The sequence below is a fragment of the Panthera leo genome, chromosome A3, assembly GCF_018350215.1.
Source record: "Panthera leo isolate Ple1 chromosome A3, P.leo_Ple1_pat1.1, whole genome shotgun sequence".
Classification (NCBI taxonomy): domain Eukaryota; kingdom Metazoa; phylum Chordata; class Mammalia; order Carnivora; family Felidae; genus Panthera; species Panthera leo.
In genome coordinates this window covers 21,064,099-21,076,858 of record NC_056681.1, presented here as the reverse complement: position 1 = coordinate 21,076,858, position 12,760 = coordinate 21,064,099, and positions in this window count along the sequence as shown.

Here is a 12,760-nt window from a genome sequence, read left to right as displayed (position 1 = left end):
CTTCCTCCTTGTTGGAGACGCCTTGACAAACCGTGGGAGGAGGCGGGGCTGTCCCCTCCCTCTCTTTGGGCAGCAACTGACTGTGATGTCCGTCCTTCTCTCTCTCTCCCCCTTGAGGTCACTTAAGCTCGCCCAGTAGGTATTATAGCATCAGTCACAATGGCATAATCAGGGGTAATCATGGGCCATTCCCTTATTCATGTGCCCGTGCTGTGTTACATCATGTATGTGTGTGGTTCAGTCCCCAGGTTCTGATTTCTGAGAGAGACTGCTGGCCAATTTCCCGTGTGTGATGACTGGAGAAGGTTCTGCCATGCACCAGTGGATTCGCTGATGGGACAGTTATGGAGAAGGAATCCCCCGGAAGCATCCTCCACCCCTTCACCTTACTCTTTGTCTGATGGACTCCCACAAGCTCCGGGCCTCGCTGGGATGCCACTTCTTCCATGAAGCCCTCCCTGACTGTCACTCCCCTCCCCTCTCCCCCCACCCCATGTGTATGGTGCTCCCTCCCCCATCTCCGTGAACCCCCAGCCCCCTCAAACTTCCCCCCTGCAGTACCTTTGCGCTGTTCCCTAATCCTTTAACTGTCTCTTTCTCCACCACAGGCAGGGCTGGTGTGCACCTTGCTCGGCAAGGCACCCCCAGCACCCTGCCCAGCGTCACCCCCATTCTAGCAGTGTGTCATTCCAGGATCGTGCCAAAGGCTGCACAGTCACCTGATAATGCCCTACTGAGGTGGGTGCTATTGTTCCCATCATGACTTTGTAGATGAGGATCTAGGCACAGGAAGTCAGATACAGCTACCACTCAGCCCGCCTCCAACAGTAAACACATTTTGTTTTGTTAGTACCGTGATTCTTATTGTTCTGGGGAGGGAGAGAAAACGAGCGATTTTCCTGAGCGCCTTCATCACCCTTTGGAGGCTGCAGCCCCCTCCTGACCGCGGGTCCGAAATCCTGGCCCCACGCCTTTTTTGCATCTTGTCCGGGACCAGGGGCCACTAGGTTTGGGGGCAAGGAACGCTCGGATCTCAAGGGAACAAGGGAATGGTCCCAGCAGGCCCTGGCTGGCAGCTGTCCCCACAGTTTCATCCCCCCTGCCCTCCAAGCTGTAGCCATTAGCGCTGCAAATTTGCAAATTAGCATCCGAATTGCCTTTTTACCTATGGGGGGAAGAGGGGGGGCTAAGACGGAGGCCAGGCTGGCCCTGCTTCCCCTCCCCCAACCCCAGATATTGGTTTTCCATTTATGGCAATGATATGATTTCTCATTTAAATAAATGTAAAAGCGGTAAGTAGTAATAGTGAGATTTAGGAAAGCAGTGGAAAATAGTAAAACAGCGCAGTCAATTTAAAGAACAATATTAAGTAATTATTAGTGTGGGCGGCACATGGATGAAGCATACATTTTAATGGTGAGTTGCAAATCATTAAAATAGGGAACACTGCCTGAGTCCAGAGGGTAAGAAGGTTGAGCTTCCAGAGAGAAGCCTGGAGATTGGGGTTGGGGGTGGCCCTCAGAGCCACGTAACGCAGGACCGGGGTCGGCCAGACAACGCCTACTTCCCCAGGGCGTCCTCTGTCATAGATGAACAAAGCCGGACACTGGTTAAAGTGGAAAGGGCCAATTTTAATCAGTAATGTACTATCACAAAAGGGAAGGGTCCAGTGTGACCTGAACGCAACTTTGGTTTGGGCAGAGTGACTGGGTGTTTTAAAGGGAGAATGAAGGGTTGGGGAAGGGAGGTGGCGCTGAGCAAGGGCTCAGGACAGTCAGGGCAGTGAAAATTTACAGAAAGCGGGAGGGGGGTTGATCCATGTGAAACCCATCTTGCTTTGCGCTCCCCTTCCCACCAACGCTGGAGACCGGAGCCCTGTCCTCAGGTATCCTCTGGAAGAAACAGTCAATTCTTTTGGAAGCCTTGCATTTTCTCAGGCAGGCACTTTAAGGGGGGGGGCTAGAGTCATCTTAGGGGGGCGGCCTTGAGTGTGTTAGTGTTTGTCCAAGTCTTTATAGACCAAGCTGGGGGTGTTACTGAGAACAGGGCTCAGAGGAGTCTGGCTAGAGTCTGGTCAAGGAGAGAATGTTTCATCTCCGAGAGGGTCGCAGGCTGGCCAAGCCACCACCTGTGCTCTGCTTGGGGTACGTGGGTGCAGGCATCGTCTCCAGCTCCCACTTGTCCTCATTTCCCACTGGGTTTAAGTTCCCCTGGGAGCCTACAAATTGAGGGCGGGGTAGGGATGGAGGGGTGGCGGTCGTCCCCTGGGATGACCTTTAGATGGTTTTAAATAATAGAATGATGCCACAGCAACTATCTACAAGGGCTCACTCTGTTGAGAGTCACCCACACGTCATTTAATCCTGCAAACAATTCCGTGAGGCATGTAATATTACCCATTTTTCACAGATGGGGAAACTGAGTCTCAGAGAGGTGAACTGACCTGCCCAGGGGCACACAGTGGGTACATGGTAGAGCCAGTTGGGACCCAAATTCCAGCGTGGCTTTTGAAACTGTTTTTAACGTTTGTTCAGTTTTGAGACGCACACACACACACACACACACACACACACACGGTGTGTGTGTGGGGGGAGGACAGAGAGAGAGGGAGACAGAATCCAAAGCAGGCTCCTAGCTTTGCGCTGTCAACACAGAGCCCGATGAGGGGCTCGAACCCATGAAACGTGGGATCATGACCTGAGCTGAAGTTGGAGGTTCAACCGCAGGAGCCACCCAGGCTCCTCCAGAGTGTTTTTAATTGGCTGGCAGAGAGCCAAGGATACGGTGGTGACTTTAAAACTTGCCCCCCAATTCTATGACACTGATGAAAAGAACCTAAGCTATGCCAGTCAATCAGCTGGGTATTTGCGAAAGAGGCTTAAAGAAATGTCTAATTACAAAATTTGAGAAATGCCTTAAAAGAGAAGGGAATGAACAAGGTGATACAGGGACTAACAGAGGGGTGAGAATTCTACTTCTGAAAGGAGGGGCAGGGAGGGTTTCTTGGAGGAGGTGATATTTAAGCTGAGATGGAAGGAGCCAGTCATGTAGAGGAAGTCAACAGCTTTCCATGCAGGGAACAACATCCAAAGACCCGGGGACAGAACCGCGATTGGCTTGTCCCAGGAAAAGAAAGGGCACTGAACGTGTGGGGCACATTCAAGGGCACCACGGCAGGGATGGGCCGGAGCAGTGGCAGTTTCCCATCGGCCACGGTGAGGAGTCGGGGTTTCATTCAACCCCGGGGGTCAGAAAGGACGGCCCACTTCCAGGGCCCTGGTAAGACACTGTGTGTCCGCAAACACTCGAAGCTGCGCCCAGGCCCGCAGGGCCCTGCAGCCTCTGGGGGCCCCAAGCTGCGTCCCCTCCTCCGGTCGCGGGTCCCTGAGCTCCTCTCCCGCTTCCCAGCTCACCGAGCGCGGGGAGGGTGGGGACGCTAGTGGCGGCTCCGTGGCCGCAGGGCTTCGTCCCCGGGGCTCCCCTTTTCTTGGGAACAGCCAGTTTCCTGTTCAGCTCCGCGGCGGCAGAGGCAGAACGGGGCTGTTACTCGTCGGAGCACCGCGCGGGGTGGGCGCCGCCAGGCTGGGAGATCGCGGCCCCAGGCGGGGGGCGGGCACCCCTGCCTTCCCCCCGACCCCCTTTCCCCACCCCCGAGGCTCTGCTCGGGCCCCTCCCCGCGCAGGCGCAGAGTGCGTGGCGGCGGTGTAAGCGAGGAGGGGGACAGCGACCGGGGGACTGGAAGGAGCTGGGGTTGGGGGGGGCGCCCCGGCATCTGCAGCTGGTCAATGCCCTTTGTTCTGCGGCTCCGCGCCGCGCGGGGCGTGCACGTGGTCGCGGGCGGCGAGCCCTGGCCCTGGCCCCTTCCCTGCCCAGAGTGCCCGGTTCGGAAAGGGAGTTTTGAGCTGAGTTCGGTCCTGCACCAAACCCCGGTCCCGGGTCTCCCAACCTTCAGCCTAGGGCTGGCCTGCTCCGTCTGTACCTTCCCTCAGTGGGGACATCCGTATTTAAGATGGGAAAGGTGGTCTCAGGCAGTCTGGGAGCCCCAGAGCAGGGCCCCTAAATCCAGCCTGTGGGATCCGGGAGGCTTTCTGGTGGAGCCAGGGTGGGTGGGGTTAGGTCTTGGAAGGCCCCGATTCCCTGGCAAAGGACCTGGGATGGCAGCAGGGATCTGCAAAGAGACTGGGGGTGGAGGTGGGTGGGTGGGGGGTGTGTCTTGATTTGTGTTCTAGAAAGATCCCTCTGGCTTTAGGGGCTGGATGGAGCCGGGAGGTGACACAGGAAGCCAGAGAACCAGGGAGGAGGCCACTGCTGTTGTCCAGGTGGGAGAGGATGGGTCTGGGGGGTCTGGGGGTTCTGGGGGGCAGAGAACAGGTGGAGACTTGAGGGCTGTTGGGGAAATGAAGTCTACAGAACTAGGGGCTGGTTCGGTTTAAGGAGAAGGGGAGGAGGGGTTGAGGACACCTGGGGATTGTGAATTCCTCCACCAGGTGGAAGGTACTGCGGAGAAGGGGGAAGGAGCTGAGGTTGTCTTAGCAGGACCTTCCCCATCCTCCTCATGCCCTCTTCCTGCCCGCTCTTTCTTCACAGTAATGACCACCGAAACTTGTATTTGGATTTGTTCATTAGCTTCTTGTCTGTGTCCCTCACCTGACTGTGGGCTCCTGGATAGCTCTGTTTCCTGGTATCTCCAGGTCCTGGAGCAGTACTGACTGGTATTTGATGAATGAATGAGTGAATGAATGAATGAGGCAGTGCAGGAACCAGGCTTAACTTGCCCGTGTCTCTCAGGCGCAGCACGACATAGCACTTTGTTCTATAGAAGCAGGAATGAATGGATGGTTGCTTCCACACTGAGTGTGGGAAGGGGTGCCATGAGATACCATTGGGATGATCGATGAATGGAGCTGGTGTTTTTGGAGCCCCTCCTTTACCCCCAGAGCGGTGCCATCTGCTGCAACGAGTTCTTGAATTTAATCCTCGCGTCCACCCTGTGAAGTAAGGATTGTTGGTAGCCTCATTACACAGATGAGGAAACTGAGGCTCGGAGACATGGAATAATGTGCCCAAAGTCAAAAACTAGTAAGGGGCAGGGCCAAGATCTGAACCCAAGAAGTTGGCTCCAGGGCTGTGCTCTTACCAAGTTACAGCACAGTTGAGGGCCATGGCTTTGGAAGGGTCAAAGGCATCCTCACAGCCACGTACGAGGCTCCTCCCAGGTAAGATGATCCCTTCCCGAGGGACCAGAGGCCCCACGTTGCCTCCAGCCGGGTCCAGAAAGGCAGCCCAGGCCTGAGTGGGTGAAAATACTGCCTCCAAGCCAGCTGGCCCTGGCCTCCACTGGGACCATCACTCTATTTCACGTGTGTTACATTTAATCCTCCTAGCAATTCGGTGAAACCCCCTCACTTACCACTATTCCCGTTCTCCGGAAGGAGGAAGTGGGGCCTAGTGCTGTTAACTAGCTTACCTAAAGCCACACGGCTATCACACGGGAGAGCTGACATCCAAACCCAGGTAGGCTGACTCCCGACCCATGTCCTGCGCGTGCTCTGCACCGACCACAGCGGGAGGCTGGATGCTGCCAGATGTGTGCCAGATGTCCTAGATGTGGCCGGGGCAGCATTTACATTGGCCATCCTGCCTCTGCTCAGTGAGGGGGCAGCCCCTTGGGAGCATCGGAAATCCAGCTGAGGCTGAATGGAGATAGCAGTCTGGGTCGTCCACCCCCTGTCACTGGACATCCTGTATTCAATCACCCACATATTCATTTCTTTTCATCACTTTCTTCTTGACTGTGATAGAGTCATTTTTATAGCTCTGAGAACGTGCATTTCATTTAAATTAAGTGGGCTGGAGTCAATCAGTTTTGTTGGAGAATCAGGCTGATAAAGGAAGACATATTTCAGTGATCCCTTCCTTTTAACTGATTGTTCTCCAGCACACTGTTCTAAGACCCTCATCTAGGGAGTGTGTGCATGTGATAATCTGCACACCCTCTTCTAGAACTCTGGGATGCTAAGGAAGGCCCCCTGGAGGCCTATCTGTAGGAAGGGCATCAGTGTTTTCAGACCCTAAAAGGGTCCCTGGGTCCACGCTTGGCATTCAGGCCTCAGACTCACCCGTCTTCAAGAACTATATGAGTTGGGACAACGAGCATTTCAAAAGTGCCCAGTAGGAACAGAAAACAAGAGGATTATCCCCAAACGACCTGCTCTGAGTAAACCCTTGTGACCTTAATTCGGTTGGCCGAGGCGGAGGTGGTTCGGGGAAGCTCAATTATGACTAGTTACATTTCCTTCTTGGCTGGCCCGATGGGGACCTGAAAGTGATCCCATTTGGTTTAAGGAAATAAGTGATGTGACAATTCTGCCTCCTGAAAGTGTGCAGTTAATCCAACTTACGTCGGGGATGTTCAGCGGGGTTGTACAAGTCCCGCCTGTCCTAGGGGAACTGTTTTAAGCTCTTCCACCTGTCAAGCTGATTGCTTTATCATAAAGGCTGGAATCTCCAAGAGTCCAGGTCTGCCGGACACTGTGGTTGAAGAGAGAGGCCTCCTGAAGCAGCCAGCTCGGGCCAGAGATGCCATGGGATGGCATGTTACCACGTCCCATGGCCCACTCTGCTTCGGCACCCTTCCTTATCTCCTTCCATTTACCTCCTCCCCTCTCCTTCCAGGAAAGGACTCAGCATGAAGTCCCCCAGAGTGAGGGGCAGCTGTCCAGTTTGTGACTGTGTATGTGTGTGCAACCCCCCATGTGCGCACCGCTGTAGGTGTGTTCTGTGTGGGCATGCGTTTTTGTGCCCTGTCACGGATGTGCGTGTGAGTGTGCATATGTGGTTGAGGCTCTGTGTACACGTTTGTTCATGTGTCTGTGTCTGTGTGCATCGTTGTATGTCTGTGTGCTTGTGTGACCTCACCTGTTTCCACAGCAAGGAGTTGTGTGTTGACTAAGGACCACTCGGTGGTCCAAGAGGCCACGGTCACAGCCTTAGGCCAGCTGATTCTGTGCCTCAGAATTCTCCTACGTGATCAAACCACCGAGAAGCATTTCATGCCCACATCAGAAGGAAGCAGTGACAACCTCAGCTTACTGTTTGAAGGAGAGGGGTGGCCCTGGCCCCAGGCTATCCAGGATTCTAGTGTGTAGATGGGTGGTGTCCTCTGGGCCACCCACTGCTTCTGTCTCCTCCACCAGTGAGCAGGAGAGGGGGTTCCATCATGTAAGGCTCTGATAAGACCTTAGGAAAGTCTTTTTACCTCTCTGAGCCTCAGGTCTCTTATGAGATAGAAAATCACATAAGATTGTTGAGAATTACATAAAATTAAATCCTGTGCAAAATAAGAAAATGCCCTCTGACAGGGCATTTCCCACAGGCATGGGCCAAGTCTCCCTATCTTTGTTCCCTAGTACTTTATAGGGGACCCGATGAGTGACAAGCTCTTAGTTCATGTTTCCTGAAGTTGTGATTGAATGAATGAATAATGAATGGTTGTCTGAAACACCATGGCCACACAACAGAAGTTTGATGTAACTTTCACGTACTCCAAGGCTGAACTTCTCAGTTGTGTTCCACAGCACATTATTATTCCTTGATGGATCAATAGGGGAAAAAAGTCACGGTAAAGGACTATTCTATTGTTAAATATTTTCAGAATATGGGAGACCTTGGAACTTCTCAATATTAATTGATTCAGTACACTTTTATTGAACATCTACTATGTGTTTGGCACCAGTCTGGGTGTTGGGGATAGATAGAGCTGTCAATAAAAGAGACAAACCCCTGCGCTCATGGAGCTTACTTTCTAGCGCATATTAGTGTCTCACGTTAGGCTCTGCGGAGAAGTCCGGCAATAAAGAGACATGATAACATTTGTTCAATCCGACATTTCCCATATTTATATTAATTATGGAATTCCCCCATTTTTTTCTGAAATGCAAATTTAATCCTGCCTCATTTCTCATTAATTGTCCTACTCCCAGCTCAACCCCTGGCCAAAGTGACTATGAACTATAGTAGCTAAAATAACCAGTTCTAAAGCCAGACTACCTGGGTTCTGAATCACCTCCTTGGCACTTACTAGCTATGCAACTCTGGGTATGCCTCAGTTTCTTCATGTGTAAACTGGTGGTAATAGCAAGGATTAGATGAAATAATGCTGTATCTTCCAACGCTCAGCAACATGCCTGGTATGTAGTAACTATTCTTTTAAATATTATTTATCACTTCAGCTCTCCTCAAAATATACAGAATAATGGCAAAGTCCCCTACATAGCACCTAATGCTCTACTTACCTCCCCAGAGTCTTCTGAACTCATTCTTCCTCCTACGATCTGGGCATTCAGAACCGCTTGCCAATCTCCATGGCAGACACCTCCCAGTCAGTTCATACGTTTGTTCACATACTGCTTCTTCTTCCGAAAATATTCTTCTCAGTCATGCCCACCTGGAAGACATATATTCCAGATTCATCCCTGGCATCATCTCCTTAAATTCATTTCTCACTGCCTGACCCTTCAGCCCCTACAGATCCACTGTAGTTGGTTGCAGTTGCCTGAGTTGCCCAGGCAAGGGCAGTAGAAGAATCACCCAATCAGCAGAATCACAGCAAATAATTGTTGTTTTATGCCTCTAAGTTTTGTGGGTGGCTAATTATGCAGTAATAGACAACTAATAGAAGCTCCTTGATGTCAGCAACAACTGGCTTCAATTCATCTTCATCTTGACCATTGTCGTGGAAAGGAGTACATAGGGATCCCTAGAACCACTGATGAAGCCAGGAGACAGAGAATACCCTGGATTATCCACACTCCAGGTATAGCTAGGATAAATGAGGGACCTTCCCTAGATCATCCATGGAAGGACCCTAGTAAGAATGAGAACTGTCTGACAGTGTAACTCACCAACACATCAATGGCAGACACCATGAGCTGTCCAGGGTGCTGACTCTTATTCTAGGGGGCCCAGTGCCATACTCTGTACTTGGCCCCTTCGGCCTCATGGTCACCTACTAACCCCCTACCCTAGGTTTGACAACATCAGTTGAAATCAGCTTTAAGTAGAACGTTTGCCTCTTCACCTTCCCTTCCCCCTCCCACCCTCCCTCTCGGGAACCATCTGACCATTATAATAAAAATCCAGCTTTATGTAAATACCCTATCCTCCAAGTAATAAATGCCATTAGCTGAGCCTGTTTGAGCAACCGCAGGCTTTTAAACATTCATTTGAAGATCTTTGAAAGCTCTCTCGGGGCCCTTGCTCATAATTCACTAAGTGGGACTTGGTAATAACTGTGTTAAATGGCCAGGCCGTGCAACTTGCAGGAGGTGTGTCTGTTTGTGTGTTGGTGGTGGTGATGGGGGGGGGGGGAGCGGGGGGTGTGCTGGGAAGAGGATGCCCTTCATTCCATGCTGATCAGTTACTTATTTTTAAGAGTCCCCCTGGGGGCTCACAGTCCTTTGATGAGCCACTAATGAAAGAGCCAGATCTGACAATTAATTTCCCCAGAGTTATTATTTGTTGTTTTGGCAACAATTCTCTGAAAAGCCTTAATACTCACCTGGCTTCCCAATGGTTTAAGGGAGCCATAAGTTGAGGGAAGAAATGGATTCTACTTGTTTGTTCAGTAGTCATGTATTGAGTACCACCTGTGGGCCAGGCACTGCATTAGATCAAGATATACCCCCTGCCTTCAAGGATCCCTCAGTCTGGTGGGGCAGGGGGTGGACAGGAAAGTGAGTAAGAAGTTATAATACAGTGTGATACATGCTATGGAAGGGATTATGGGAGTATGGGGTGGCACATAACCCAGATTTAAGGAGTCAAGGAAGACTGCCAGGAAGGAGAGTCCTTAATGGCCACCTTAGAGTTAACAAGACAAATAAGAAAATAGGAAAAGAGAATGCTCTAGGAAGAAGGATTACCACGTTCAAAGACTCTGAGAAAAAGAAAAGCATCCATAAAATAATGGTGAGAAGGTGGAGTACTAAGAAGTCTCAGTCACTTCTAGTGGGAATGTAAATTGGTACATTTTAGAAAACAGTTGGGCATTATCTAGCAAAGTTGGAAATACATAAGCCCTGTGACCCAGAAATTCCATTTCTTTCTAGAGACACTTGTGCATATGGCATTAAGAGACACATACATAACAACATAGCAGTGTGCTTTGTAATAGCCCATAACTGGTAATAACCCAAATACCCATCAGAGTAGAATGATTAATTGTAGTGTAATCATGCAACAGAATACTATATGACAATGAAAACGAGTGAACTATAGCTAAACGTAGCAACACAAATAAGTCTTCTTTATATTGACATCAAAGAATATATACAACAACAACAACATTAAGTCCATTTATATTAAATTCAAAGTAGGCAAAGCCAAAATATTGTTTTGGGATGAATGTAAAAGTGGTAAAGGTATATAAAAAAACAAAGAATGGCACCTGGCTGACTCAGTCAGTGGAGCATGTGACCCTTGATCTCAGGGTTGTGAGTTAGAGCCCAACATTGAGTGTAGAGATTACTTAAAAATAAAATCTTAAAAAAAAAAAAATAAAAGGAATGGAATGATTACCACAGCAGATGGAATAGTGCTCTGTTCTAATGGGAGGATGACAGCATGATTGGAAAGGATCAAATGGGGAGTCTCAAGCAATGTTCTATTTCTTGATTTGAGTGGTAGTTACACAGGTGTTTATGTCAGGGTTATTAAATTACTACACATTTATGTCATAAATTTTTGTGTGATATATTTCATAATTTATGTTAAAGGAGAAAAAGAGACAACATCAGTGTGACATCAGTCCCTTGGTCTCTACTGTCTTCACATCCATGCCCTGGCATGCCAATGGGAGGTCTGGAGGTGGCTCTCAGAGACTAGATCCAGCATCCAGCTTCTATGTGTGTGTGTGTGTGTGTGTGTCCCATAGATGACTCTCCCAATGGTGGTACTGGGGGTTTCCTGGGATCTGAAGTCCTTGGGAGCCCCCTTAAATTATCTCCATGGTATATAGTATGGTTCTGTCTTCAGAGAATCTCAGGTGCACTTGGGTGAGTTTTACAGGTTTGAAAGGAGAAGAGGATTCTCTGGGTGAACCGGGGGAGATATAGGGCATTGCTTTGTCTTTTCACCTAAGTCCCCAGACTAGACTAGGGTCTGAAGGTCTGGTCATGAAATTCAACTTCAGAAGCCTGAGTCTCTCCCACATGGGCTCTGAGGTGGGTGCACTAGAATGGATATCACTTATGAAGATATGGAGTGGTTCTGAGCAACTCCGCAGTAAATGGGCCTTGATGAAGGGTAGGAGAAGGAAATGAGTGTCCCAAGGTGATCAGAGTTAGCAGGGGTCTAAGTAGTCCCTTGAGTACAGCCCTTGATATTTTTTGGTTCTTGATTAAGTCTAAAGTCAACTTTATGGTTATTCACTTATAAGATTAATACATTCTTTTGGAACAAGTTGAATATGGAAGTGAATGAAGGAAGCATTACAGTTTCCCCAAATCCCCTTATAATCTCATCCCATGAAGAAATCAATATGAATAGCTTGGTATATTTCCTTCTACATGACATGCCAAACTCATATACATAAATACAGACTTTCTTCTTTTTCAAAAAATGGGATCATATTATAGCATTCCTCTGTAGCTTGACATTCCACAATTTGATATATCATGGACATCATTTAAAATCAGCCCTTCCAGATTTAATAGACTGTTTCAATAATTGTGGAGTATTCCCCAGTTTGGATATAGCATAATTTACTCAAACAGTCCCTTGTTGATAGACCTTTAAGTAATTTCCTATGTTGGCTACTAACAATACTATTCAACAAATATCCATTATATCCATATGTCCTGATACATTTTTTTTTCTGTAGGATAGGTTCTCAAAGCAAAATGTTTGAATGAAACATGAACTTGTTAATTTTTTAATGAATCCCTACGGGTTATTTTTCTCTAAATATTGTAGTGATTCACACTTTTATCAATGATGTAGAGGAATTCTCATTTCTCCATTCCCTTTCTAACAGTGGCTATTATCAATTCGTGGGGTTTCCTTCCGCCAATATGATGAACAAATGAACAAAAGGAAAAAAATCAAAACAAAGAAACAGTACCCCCCTACCCCCAAAAACCCAGCACCCACCCCTATTGTTATTTAGATTTGCACTTACCTGGACATTACTGAGGCTGATTATCTTCTCAAATGTTTGTTCATCATTTGTATTTTCTTAAAGAAATGCTTGTTTGGATCACTTATCTACCTATCAGATGGCTACTCTTTTCATTGTGGGTTTTCAGTAGATTTTTGCATATTAAGAGTATTAATCTGTTGTCTACTGCATGATCCTTCATTTATAAATATAGAGAAGTTGTAACACAAGGGAGAAGTGAGTTGTCTGAGGACACCAGAATGCAAATATCAGAGCTGGACAAGGTCACACTTCCAGATTCCCTGCACAGGATTTCTTCCCTGGCCCATTCAATAGCTTAGACCCTTGTGGTAAATTTTCTGGGACTTGCTAGAACAAATTTTCTCAGAGTGTGATCTTCCTTCATCAGAATCATGTTATACTTCATTAAAATGCAGATTCTGGAGCCATACCCAAAACCCTAATCAGAGTCTCTAGAAGTGGAGCCAAAGAATCTTCTAAGACAGATTTTTTATGTTTTTGTTGTATTCACCCAAACTAGAGAGCCATTACCCTAAAAGCTCAAAGTCCTTTCATAGGCATAAAGGGCACTGCCTGGGGTGG